This window comes from Felis catus, chromosome F2 (genome assembly GCF_018350175.1).
Source record: "Felis catus isolate Fca126 chromosome F2, F.catus_Fca126_mat1.0, whole genome shotgun sequence".
In the NCBI taxonomy this organism is placed as follows: domain Eukaryota; kingdom Metazoa; phylum Chordata; class Mammalia; order Carnivora; family Felidae; genus Felis; species Felis catus.
This window is the reverse complement of record NC_058385.1, coordinates 23,444,702-23,457,787: the sequence shown is the minus strand read 5'-3', so window position 1 is coordinate 23,457,787 and position 13,086 is coordinate 23,444,702. Positions and strand designations below refer to the sequence as shown.

Here is a 13,086-nt window from a genome sequence, read left to right as displayed (position 1 = left end):
ATTGTATTATACCGTATGAGGAGGGAAGTAGGGGGTAGGCAAAATGAGTGAAGGTGATCGAAAAGTATAAATTTCTGGGGCGCCTGGTGGCTCAATCGGTTCAGCGTCCAACTTTAGCTCAAGTCATGATCTCACAGTTCGTGGGTTTGAGCCCCGCATCAGGCTCTGTGCTGACAGCTTGGAGCCTGGAGCCTGCTTTGGATTCTGTGTCTCCCTCTCTCTCTGTCCCTCTCCTGCTCACTCTCTATCTCTCTCTCTCAAAAATAAATAAACATTTTTTTAAAAAGTATAAATTTCTCCAGTTATAAAATAAATAAGCCCCCATCACTTACCTCTGACAACCACAAATCTGTTTTCTGTATCTATGAGTTTGGCTTTTTGGGTGTTGTTTTTCTGGATACCACATGCAAGTGAACTCATATGGTATTTGTCTTTCTGACTTATTTTACTTAGCATAATGCCTTCCAGGTCCATCCATGTTGTCACAAATGGCAAGATTTTGTTCTTTTTTTTATGGCTGAATAATAGTCCATTATATATATCACATTTTCTTTATCCATCCATTAGGCTGCTTCCATGTCTTGGCTATTGTAAATAATGCTGTAATGAACATGCAAATTCTGGTATCTTTATATATATATATTTTGTTGTTGTTGTTGCTGCTGTTGTTCTATACTCAACATGGGGTCAGAACTCATGACCCCAACAACAGGAGTCACATGCTCTAGCAACTGAGCCAACCGGGCACCCCTGCAGGTATCTTTTTGGATTAATGTTCTCATTTCCTTTGAATGAATATCCAGAAGTGGAATTGCTGCTGGATGATATGGTAGCCCTTTTGTTGTTGTTGTTGTTTTTCTGAAGTATAGGTGACATACAATGTTACATAATTTTCAGGTGTATAACATAGTGGTTCAACAAGTATTTAAAGTATAAAGTGATTATACTTTATGCTGCACTCTCCATAAGCATAGCTGCACCATCTGTCACAACACAACCATTATTACAATACCGTTGACTGTATTCCTTATGCTGTGCCTTTATTTCTGTGACTTATTCACACCATAACTGAAAGCCTTTACCTCCCACACTCTTCACTCATTTTGCCCATCGCCTTCCTGCTAGTTTTATTTTTATTTATTTAGTTAGGGTTTTTTTTTAATGTTTATTTATTTATTTTTGAGAGAGAGAGAGAGAGAGAGAGAGAGAGAGGCGGGAAGGAGCAGAGAGAGAAGGAGACAAAGAATCCCAAGCAGGTTCAACCCGTGAACTGTGAGATCATGACCTGAGCCAAAACCAAGAGTCAGACGTTTGACTGAGCCACCTATGTGCCCTTATTTATTTATTTATTTATTTAAGAGAGAGAGCATGCAAGTTGGGGAGAAGGGTGGAGGGAGAGAGAGAGAGAGAGAGAGAGAGAGAGAGAGAGAGAGAGAAATCTTAAGCAGGCTCCACACTCAGCTCAGAGCCCAACATGGGGCCTCAATCCCATAACACTGGGATCATGACCTGAGCCAAAATCAAGAGTGAGGTGCTTAACCAACAGAGCCACCCAGGCACCCCTAATTTTTTTTAAAGTAATCTCTATGCCCAATGTAAGGCTTGAACTCACAACCCCAAGATCAAGAGTCACGTGCTCTACCCACCAAACCAGCCAGGTGCCCCTGTTTTCAATTTTTTAAGGAAATAGTGGCTGCACAAATTTACATTTCCACCAACAGTGCACATGTTTCCCTTTGCCATTTCTTGTCTTTTTGATAATAGCCATTCTAACAGGTATGAAGTGACATCTCATTGTAGTTTTGATTTGCATTTCCCTGATAATTAGGGATGTTGAGCATCTTTTCATGTACCTGTTGTTCATCTGTGTATCTTCTTTGTAAAGATTCAGATCCTCTGCCCATTTTATTTATTTATTTATTTATTTATTTATTTATTTATTATTTTTGTAATGTTTATTTACTTTTGAGAGAGAGAGAGCAAACCGGGAAGGGGAAGAAAGAGAGACAGGGAGACACAGAATCCGAAACAGGCTCAGGCTTTGAGCTGTCAGCACAGAGCCTGACGTGGGGCTCAAACTTGGGAACAGCAAGATCATGACCTGAGCCGAAGTCGATCACCCAACCAACTGAGCCATCCAGGTGCCCCTCTGCCCATTTTTAAATTGGATTGTTTGTTTTTTGCTGTTGAATTGTATGAGCTCTTTATGTATTTTGGCTATTAACCTTTCATCAGATACATGATTTGCAAATATTTTCTTCCATTCAGTATGTTGCCATTATGTTTTATTAATGATATTCTTTGCTGTGTTATTCCTTTCTTATAATCATTTTTGATATTAGTAATTGCCTCTTTAATATTTTTACTTATTATATTCCTAGTGCACAGAAAGAATCACTGACATATAGTAAGGATTCAATAAATATTTTTAAAATAATGAATGTAATTGCTTAATTTTGTAGATACTGATCACTAATTCTTCCCCTGACAGTACGGTTTTCCGCATGCTTGAAAAGTTTCAGAGAGGGGTGCCTGGGTGGCGCAGTCGGATGAGCATCTGACTTCGGCTCAGGTCATGATCTCATCAGTTGATGAGTTTGAGCCTTGTCGGGCTCTGTGCTGACAGCTCAGAGCCTGGAGCCTGCTTCGGATTCTGTGTCTCCCTCTCTCTCTGACCCTCCCCTGCTCATGCTCTGTCTCTCTCTGTCTCAAAAATAAATAAACATTAAATTTTTTTTTTAAGTTTCAGAGAAAGTATCAATCAGCACATTCTAGGTCATGCTCTGATAACGAATTACCCCCAAATGCCAGTGATTTTCTAGAGCAACATTGTTTGTTTGTTTGTTTGTTTTTCTCATGATATAAATCTGCCACAGGTTGGCTGCATACTGTCTTCACTCCCGAGACCCAATGAAGAGCATCCTCTGTGGAACATGGCTGGTCTGTGGCAGGCGGCAAAGGACATGTGGCAGACTGGCTCTTAGTGTTTCTACTATGAAGTTATTTATCACTTTCACTCACAATGTACTGAGCCAAATAGGTCCTTGGCTAAGCTTGACATAATGAGGCAGGGATCTATATTCTTAGAAAGGGGCTCTGGAAGGAAGGGCATCATGGGGAGAACCACTATATTTGTGGCAGAGAAATACAGTCTTTCACAGTGAATGCATCAGATCCATTTTCTCTAGGAGAAAAGTCCTCCATTCTCCTTTGATGTGGATTGTTTGCTTTATGGCCCTGCCCCACAGCTGTCATGCAGGGACTTCCCTTTACTATCATCTTGGAAAATCCCTTTGTGTATCACGTATATTGGTTCCCTGTTTACTGGATCTAGGTCTTTTTCTTTGTTTTACTTTCTCACTTGCCTGCATTCTCCCAGTAGAAAGAGAAAGCAGATTCATGAGGTAAATTTTGAGACCATTCAGGCTTAAAAATGTCTTTACCCTCAAACATGATTAATAGTTTCACTAAGCATAGAATTCTAAGTTGATAATTTTTTCTTGGAATTTTTTGAAGGTATGTCTTCATTAACTTCCAGATTTCAACTTTTTTTTTTTGAGAGGCCAACACTATTTTTGAAATAATTTGTTAATGTTTATTTGTTTTTGAGAGAGAGGGAGACAGAATCTGAAGCAGGCTCCAGGCTTTGAACTATCAGCACAGAGCCCAACGTGGAACTCAACATGGGGGTCAAACTCACAAACCACGATATCATGACCTGAGCCAAAGTTGAACGTTTAACTGACTGAGCCACCCAGGCATCCTTAGAGGCCAATAGTATTTTTTTTCTCATTCTTTTATTTGTGATATGTTCCCACTCTGGAAGCTTTTAGACTATTTTTTAATGACTGAAGTACTAAATTTCACAATAATGTGCCTTTAAATGGGTCTTTTTTCATTCATTGTGTGGGGTGCTTCAAAATAAGTAAATAAACCTTAAAAAATAGCATCCAGTTCTTTTTTTTAAATTATGTATTTATTTCTTCATTCATTCATTTATTTATTCATTTATTTATTTAATTTGAGAGAGAGAGAGAGAGAGAGAGAGAGAGAGAGAAAGAAAGAATATGCATGAGCCAGGAGGGGCAGAGGGAGAGAGAGGGAGAATATCAAGCAGACTCCATGCTCAGCACTGAGCTTGATGTCAGCCTGGATCCCACAACCCTGGGATCATGACCTGAGCTGAAATCAAGAGTCAGCCTCTCGACCAACTGAGCCACCAGGTGCCCCTATTTAAAAAAAAAAAAAAATTTTTTTTTTTTTTTTTAGTTTATGCCTTTATTTGACAATCATTGGTTAGTTCTCATCCACATTAACTGTCTGTAGATTTTTTAAGGTGGTGACAGGTACATAGATAACTAACATAAAGAGCTTGTTTGGCGAATCTTCATCCTTCTTACATTTTCTGGACAACCGCATATGGATACAATATGGAACATTCCTTATTCATTTGGCTCAGACAGCATTGTTGAGCACTGACTGGTGTGAATGTGCACATCTGGAGTCCTCATTCCCTTCATGGCAAATTTCCAGATCTCTGCGAGTGTCTTCTTGAAACCCACTCCATTGGTGTGCTTGTGAATAATGCTAGTATGAGTAACAAGAAATATTTCTTCTTGCATAAGCTTATATCAGTGCGGATAACCATTGGTGGTATATTCTCTGGTCACTACCTCGTTGATGGTGGAATGGCCCTTCTTCTTCTGGCCACCCTTCTTTGTGGGAACCATTCTGCCAGGCCCTGGTTGGAAAGGAAGCAGCATCCAGTTCTTTTAAAGGATACAATATATTCTCTAAACGTTGATGAATAACTAAAAACAAACAAACAGGGGCACCTGGGTGGCTCGGTTGAGCATCTGACTCTTGATTTCAGCTCAGATCATGATCTCACAGTTCATCAGTTTGAACTCTATATCAGGCTCTGTGCTGTCAGTATGGACCCCACTTCGGGTCTTCTGTCTCCCTCTCTCTTTGACCTTCCCCATCCTCAAAAAGAAACATTAAAAAAATTTTAAAAAAAGAAGTATGAGCCACATGTTTTATATGTGTGTGTGTATGTGTGTGTGTATATATATATATATATATATATATATATATATGATCAGTTGGTGGACATATGTTATTATACATTTGGCCAAATCCATAGAAAGTACAATACAGTGAACCCTAATATAAGCTATGGACTTTGGATGATAATGATGTGTCCATGTAGGCTCATCAGTTGTCATAAATGTGCCACTCTGGTGGGGGATGTTGATAATGGAGGAAGCAATGCTTGTGTAATGACAGAGAGCATATGGGAAATCTCTGTATCTTCCACTTAATTTGCTAAGAACCTAAACCTAAAAAACTAAGTCTTTTTTGGGGAGTACCTGTATGGCTTAGTCAGTGGAGCATGTGACTCTTGAACTCGGGGTTGTGGATTCAAGCCCCGTGTTGGGTGTAGAGATTACTTAAAAACGAAATCTTAAAAATATTAAGTCTGTTTTTAAAAAAAAATGATCAGTTAAGGGGCGCCTGGGTGGCTCAGTCGGTTAAGCATCTGACTTCAGCTCAGGTCATGATCTCACGGTATGTGAGTTCGAGCCCCGTATCGGGCTCTGTGCTGACAGCTCAGAGCCTGGAGCCTGCTTCAGATTCTGTGTCTCCCTCTCTCTCTGCCCCTCCCCTGCTCACACTCTGTCTCTCTCTCTCTGTCTCTCAAAAAATAAATAAACAGTAAAAAAAAAAAAAAAGATCAGTTAAAAAAAAAAGATTAGTTGATAATTAAAGATATAGGGAGAAATTAGCAATGTAAATGACCTTTCTTGTTTTACCAGAAATCTGCCAACCTAGGTGGGAATTGGAGCGTTTGGCTCCATCTACAGGCAGAGTCCCTCTGTGTCTAAGTCTCTGTGCCTTAATGTTTCCCAAAATATGCTCCATAGATGTGCTCCCTGCCAAAAAGTTCCTATGGTCATATAAATTTAGGAAACAGAACATGTCCTTTTCCTTCTTGGAGACACCAACCATACTGGCAGAAAAAAGGCTCTGAGGAATCCTACAGTAAAGAAGCTTTAGCTTTATTGAACTCACAGCTTCTTAGACATATTTTATCAAAGAATCCTGTCCTCACATAAAAGCTAGGCATGTCTATTGAAATGATGCCATGGAATTACAGTTCATGATATTTTGGATCAGTCCTATTTATGGTCTGGAATTTGGGAATTCATAGGTCAAATGTTTCCATACTTGATATTGTTAATCCTGTTTTAAATGGCTTCTGGCTTTGTATTCTGAATTTAGAGGCTCCAAGGGTAATTCTGACAGTATTCATTAGGCCTGCTGCAGCCCTATTCAAAGGGATGCTGGGAAAAGGGAAAACTGTGCCCTGATAAGATCTAGTGATGAGGGTTTTCAATCCTTTAGTCTGTAAGGAGGAGACAGACAGGGCAGACACTCACTGAATGGAAGTAGAAAAGTGGGGCTAACATGGGAGTGGGGTGGGAGGGGTTAGACCATTTCTGACCTAAGGGTATTAAGCAAACCACCAACTAGCTTAAGGAAATTGACTGGCCCCCCAGCACAGAGACCATGTGCTCACCATTTTGGGTAGCTCTACACAGAAGCCCCAGCTGAGGGCCAGCGAGGCTGGAAATTCAGGGCATCTTCTGCTCACTCCCTTTTCCTTGGCATAAGGATGATACCTAATCAACAACACTTGTGCTTATGGAGCTGTGTCCAGCTGGAGGGGTACATTTAAAAAGGTCTCTTAAAGGCATTTGTGACATAAGAAGAAATACATAGTTGGTCTCTGCCTCCAGTTCCTGACACAGAGCTCCTAAAATCCTTGTAATTTCCTGAGTGATAGGCGAGATAGGAGCATTTTTTGTTATAATATTTAGTCTTTCCCGACACGAGAGCTTCTAAGATACTTGGAATCTACAGAGGGTAGAGGAAAAAGAGTCTATACCTACCAGCGACAGTGAGGCCCGCCAGTGTATTAAGAAGTCTTCTGGTGTCACTCTGCACCCCTGACACTGTGTGGAGCCAGCCAACTGGAAGTTTGGGAAGAGAAAGGATGAAAGGTTTGCGGATGAAGAACCTTTGATTCCTAGGTGTCCACATGGTCCCTAATGGATGAAGCACCATCTATGCTGCAATTTGCTAAAGGTAAAAGTTACCGATGAGTTTAGAGACGGATACAGCTCCCTGGGAGTTGTTTTACTGGATGCATAAGAAAATGCAATCCAATGAGCAAAAGGTAAAATATACGATCCCTTGGTTACTGTTACCCATGATAACTAAGATGGTATTAAAAGAGAGTGCTGAAGGGCGCCTGGGTGGCGCCTGGGTGGCGCAGTCGGTTAAGCGTCCGACTTCAGCCAGGTCACGATCTCACGGTCCGTGAGTTCGAGCCCCGCGTCGGGCTCTGGGCTGATGGCTCAGAGCCTGGAGCCTGTTTCCGATTCTGTGTCTCCCTCTCTCTCTCTGCCCCTCCCCCGTTCATGCTCTGTCTCTCTCTGTCCCATAAATAAATAAATAAATAAATAAATAAATAAATAAATAAATAAAACAGAGTGCTGAGTTGAGCCTTGATGCTAGATCAGGCTCAGATTTCTGTTTGATCTGAGCTTAGGCCACTGGCCTCAAAGCCCCCCTCAGAGGGAAGAACTACGCAGGCACAGCAGAGAGTGCCTCTAAGACCTCTGGCCACCAATAAGATAGTCCACATTAGAAGGGGGCAAAAGCAGGAAATGACTGAAAACAGGGAGTATAGGGTGGCAGGGTGCCATTTTGTGGGCAGGTATCATCAGTTTCTTGAAGACCCTTTATCAAAATGGATTTTCAGAGTAATTTATGGGGAGTGGCTTTGGTTTTGAATGCTGTAGGTGGAAGAGCAGGTCTGGGTTCATACAGGACCCACAGCTACTAATGAAGAATCACAGATGGGTATACCTGATCCAGACACTTGTTCCTGAGGGAACAGCTGGCCTCATTTACTGGATAAAAGCCACTATAAGATCTGTTTACCCTGAGAAGGGAGACTACCCAACTGTCTCTATAAATGCAAGTGGAACACCATAGAAGAAGCAGCTGATATGTTTCATATGCAAGCCATGTAGGACTGGCTTCATGATAATCAGGATATTCACTTACTAAAAATGCCCACTATCCAAGTTATGGTAAACGCTGTGCTTGAGGGAGCCGCCTTCACAGGGGCACCCCATTATAAGAGTAGTGCTGCATAACTAAGCAACAGTCTAGAAGCCTTGTGGAATTTGCTGTCTTAAGCTTCCCCTCATTAGTCTTACAGATGCTTATTAAACTATTAGTTAACAAGAGAATGGGAGAGGCAGAGGGAAGAGTCTAAAGCTGGTTTTAGGAAGATGAAAAATTTAAAATGGCTATTAAGAAATAAGGTGGATAAAGGAAAGAAATATTGATAGGGGTGAAGAAAAGAGACAAAAGAGGTCAGTCAGGACACCTGGCTGGCTCAGTCAGAAGAGCATGCGACTTTTGATCTTGGGGTCGTGAGCTTAGGCCCCATGTTTGGTGTAGAGATGAAAGAAAGAAAGAAAGAAAGAAAGAAAGAAAGAAAGAAAGAAAGAAAGAAAGAAAGAGAAAGGAAGGAGGGAGGGGGGAAGAAAGAAAGAGAAAGAAAGAAAGAGAAAGAAAGAAAGACAGTCATAGGACTCATCCCATCAGGGTGAAAATTGTTAGATGGTTATTTATTTTTTATTTATTTATTTTTTTCCAACGTTTATTTATTTTTGGGACAGAGAGAGACAGAGCATGAACGGGGGAGGGTCAGAGAGAGAGGGACACACAGAATCGGAAACAGGCTCCAGGTTCTGAGCCATCAGCCCAGAGCCTGATGCGGGGCTCAAACTCACGGACCGCGAGATCGTGACCTGGCTGAAGTCGGACGCTTAACTGACTGCGCCACCCAGGCGCCCCTGTTAGATGGTTATTTAAACAGGAGTTAATAAAACTGATATTGATAGGCTTAAAACACAGGTCTTAATACTACACTATTACTAAAATTTTGAGCAGGCCAATGAGACCCCCAACTGCTCCTCCAACATTAAAGGGCCCCAAACTAGTCAGCTCTATTTACCCCAGTTTGGAGCAACTTTAAAAGTGAGAAATTGGACCTGCAATCACTTGGGGCAAAACAGTGAGGCAGATTAGTCGAGGTAGAGATTGGCAAAAGGGTCAGAGTTCCTCTGCTCCACCCTCTAGCTGAGAACCCAAAGCCTCATACACAAGAGAGGGTAAAATGGTCAGGGGATGGAGAAGTTTCCTAGAGTTCTTGTTAGGGGAGCCTCTTGTACTGTGCACCAACCATACTGGGGAAGTCCTGCCTGGAGGGCTATAATTAGATTGAGACGATGCAGAAATGTAGGCACCGTTCAGATTGTGAAGATCTGGAGCATTTCAGCGGGATTGTGTCAAGAGAGCCTGTGTCCTTTGCCTTCCACACTGCTTAGCCTAGTGGTGGTCCTGTGAGCGTGACTCTCAGAAAGGTCAAGGCTATGCTCCACAGAGCAGCTGCAAGCAAACTAGGGAGCTAGGAGTGTAGGTTCACAGAAGGTTGGAACAGCTCTGGGTGGGGGTGGTAATATCAACTGAAACTCAGTAAGGGTTGGAGGTCAAAGCTGGGGTAGAAGAGGGAAGGAGAAGAGAGGGTCAGACCATGTGTGTGTGGTCCTGGGCATCGAGTCTAGCAGGTACTGAATAGAAGAAGTTGTATACCAGGTTTTAAGAGATATATATGTGTGTGTGTGTGTGTGTGTGTGTGTGTGTGTGTGTTGGAGGGCAGTAGGCAGCATGGAGAGAATAACAGAGTAGGAATTTGGGCTCATGGAGCAGACAGGGTTACAGACAAGCACCAGACAATTTCTTTTTTTTTTTTTTTTTTTAATTTTTTTTTCAACATTTATTTATTTTTGGGACAGAGAGAGACAGAGCATGAACGGGGGAGGGGCAGAGAGAGAGGGAGACACAGAATCGGAAACAGGCTCCAGGCTCTGAGCCATCAGCCCAGAGCCCGACGCGGGGCTCGAACTCCCGGACCGCGAGATCGTGACCTGGCTGAAGTCGGACGCTTAACCGACTGCGCCACCCAGGCGCCCCGCACCAGACAATTTCTTAATACGTGGCATGTACTGTCACTGGCAAGTGTAGAGGAGGGGAAAATTTTTTTTGTTTACCTTTCTTTACCTTTTTCTTTACCCTTCTAAGTTTTCGACTGACACTTCTGTAACAAAAGACAGATTAACAAGAGAAGAGCATACATATTTATTTAATATAAACTTTACGTGATGCAGGAGCCTTCATAAAGAAATGAATACCTAAAGAAATGATCAAACCTGTATGCTTTTATACTAGGTTTGATGAAGACTTGTGGGAAGATGATGGGACAAAGGTTATGAGGTAAGTGTAGTAAACTGGCAAAAACTTAGCAAGAATGTTTGTGCAGATACTTTCTGTGTCCCTTCACGTTTGGTGATGAGAGAGCTCCTTTCCTCTGGGTATGGGGAGGGCACGTCTCATATGAGGGTTTTATTTCCTGTTTCAGGAGAAGATCAGAAAGTCACTCCTGCACATGCTATTTCTCAAATTTCTTCAGCTTAAAATATTCAGTATGCCAACGGGTCCTATTTTTGGGGAACATGTTCTAGACCCCCCATCACAGGCATATATGTTGAACAGGCATATATGATGAACAAATGACTTTTGCCTGCAGGTGATGCTGGGGTAAGGCTGGGAGAAAAAGGAATAACCCTTGCTCGGAGTGACGCCAGTCAGCATGACTTTGTCTGACTGCCTTCTGCTGGTCCCTCCCCAGGTCACGTCTCAGCTCCTCACTGGCAACATGGCCCACTTCCAACTGCAGTATGTCCCAGAAACACAGCACGATTCAGTGTTACAATTGTACATCACTGCCTGGGGTTTCCTCCAGCTTCCAACTTACCCCTTCATCTCTTCTGCTGATGCAATTGTCAACTCCTTTAGCTTGCCCAAAGCCTCCCCTTGACCTGGCAAGGAGAGTGGACTCGAAAAGTGTATGAAGCCTTTCCTCTTGACCCTGGTTTTTGTGATCTCTATAATTCAGGTGTGCAACTGTCTTCAGTGGGCAAGGAGAGTGTTAGATGAGTGAAGTCAGCGGCCATGATTCACGCAGACCCAGGTATCCATGGAAGGAAATGTTCAATGTCACCTTTATTTTAACACAGAGACAATACAGTGAAGAGACAAGGTGATATGTTTCAGAGAATGTACAGAGTTTTAAATCAGACTTTAAAATTATTCGACATGCCTCTCATGGAGAGATGGGGTCAAATTTCCACTCCTTGAATCTGGGCCCAATAGATTATGGCAGAATTCACAGCATGTCTATGCCAGTTTATAAGCCCAGGTTTTAAAAATCTGATGTCTTTGGGGTGCCTGGCTGGCTCAGTCGGTAGAGCCTACAACTCTTTATTGCAGGGGCATAAGTTAGAGCCCCATGTTGAACGTAGGGCTGACTTGAAAAAAACAAAACAAACGAAAAACCAAAAACTTATGTCTTTGACCTCTGTTTAAAAAAAATTTTTTTGGGGGGCGCCTGGGTGGCGCAGTCGGTTGAGCGTCCGACTTCAGCCAGGTCGCGATCTCGCGGTCCGTGAGTTCGAGCCCCGCGTCGGGCTCTGGGCTGATGGCTCGGAGCCTGGAGCCTGTTTCCGATTCTGTGTCTCCCTCTCTCTCTGCCCCTCCGCCGTTCATGCTCTGTCTCTCTCTGTCCCAAAAATAAATAAACGTTGAAAAAAAAAATTTTTTTTTTGAATGTTTATTTATTTAGAGAGAGAAAGAGCGCACGGGTGCGTGCGTGAGTCGGGGAGGGGCAGAGAGAAAGGGAGACACAGAATCTGAAACAGGCTCCAGGGTCTGAACTGTCAGCACAGAGCCCGATGCGGGACCCCAACTCACGAGCAATGAGATCATGACCTGAGCCAAAGTCGGACGCTCAATCGACTGAGCCACCCAGGCACCCTTGTCTTTGACTTCTTATTTCTTGGAACCCAGCCACCATGCTGTGAAGAAGCCACGCAGCTACAGAGAGGCCACAGGTAGGTGTTCTGACAGATGGTCCCAGCTGACAGCCAGCATCAACTACAGATGTGAGTAAGTGCACACTTACATGATTCAGGCTCAGCTTGAATGGAGCAAGGACTGGTTATGGAGCCTTACCCAAACTGCTTCAACGAAATAAACTGCTGTTGTTTTAAGCCACTAAATTTTGGGATGGTTTATTACGCTGCAATATATTACTAATTCAGAGTGTCTTTGATAATTATCAAAGAGAGGAAAGAATGAGAAGTCACAAATAGCTGGAATGTACAGTTTTTTTCTTACTTTACAAATGGGAAGGGAAAGAACAGCCTATGAATGATGAAGTCTTTTGAAAAGGTGGGGTGAGGGGCGCCTGGGTGGCTCAGTCGGTTAAGCGTCCGACTTCAGCTCAGGTCACAATCTCGCGGTCCGTGGGTTTGAGCCCCGCATCAGGCTCTGGGCTGATGGCTCGGAGCCTGGAGCCTGTTTCCGATTCTGTGTCTCCCTCTCTCTCTGCCCCTCTCCCGTTCATGCTCTCTCTCTCTCTCTCTGTCCCAAAAATAAATTAAAAACGTTGAAAAAAAAAACTTGTTAAAAAAAAGAAAAGGTGGGGTGACAATAAGGAAAGAGAGAGGTGATTGCTAAGATGATGCCTCTCAAAACAGTCACAATGAAAAAGTGTTTGAAGAAGTCATTGAACTTATTTAATAAACAACACCTGTGGGGGCGCCTGGGTGGCTCAGTTGGTTAAGTGTGCGACTCTCGGTTTCAGCTCAATCTCATGGTTTGGGGGTTCGAGCCCTGAATCGGCTCTGTGCTGACACATGCAGAGCCTGCTTGGGATTCTCTCTCTCTCCCTCTCTCTCTCTCTGCCGTCCCCTGCTCGCATTCTCTCTCTCAAAATAAATAAATAAACTTAAAAAAAGAAGAAGAAACAACACCTGCCATCTTCCTGCCATCCCTCTTGCTCAGTGATGTTACAAATTTATTTCCATTGCAAGGAAATTT

At 42.8% G+C, this 13,086-nt stretch overlaps 1 pseudogene; it reads right to left on the bottom strand.

The window, feature by feature from the left end:
• Positions 1-4,296: 4,296 nt before the first annotated feature.
• LOC109495904 lies at positions 4,297-4,751 on the bottom strand (annotated as a pseudogene).
• Between the last annotated feature and the right edge of the window lie 8,335 nt (positions 4,752-13,086).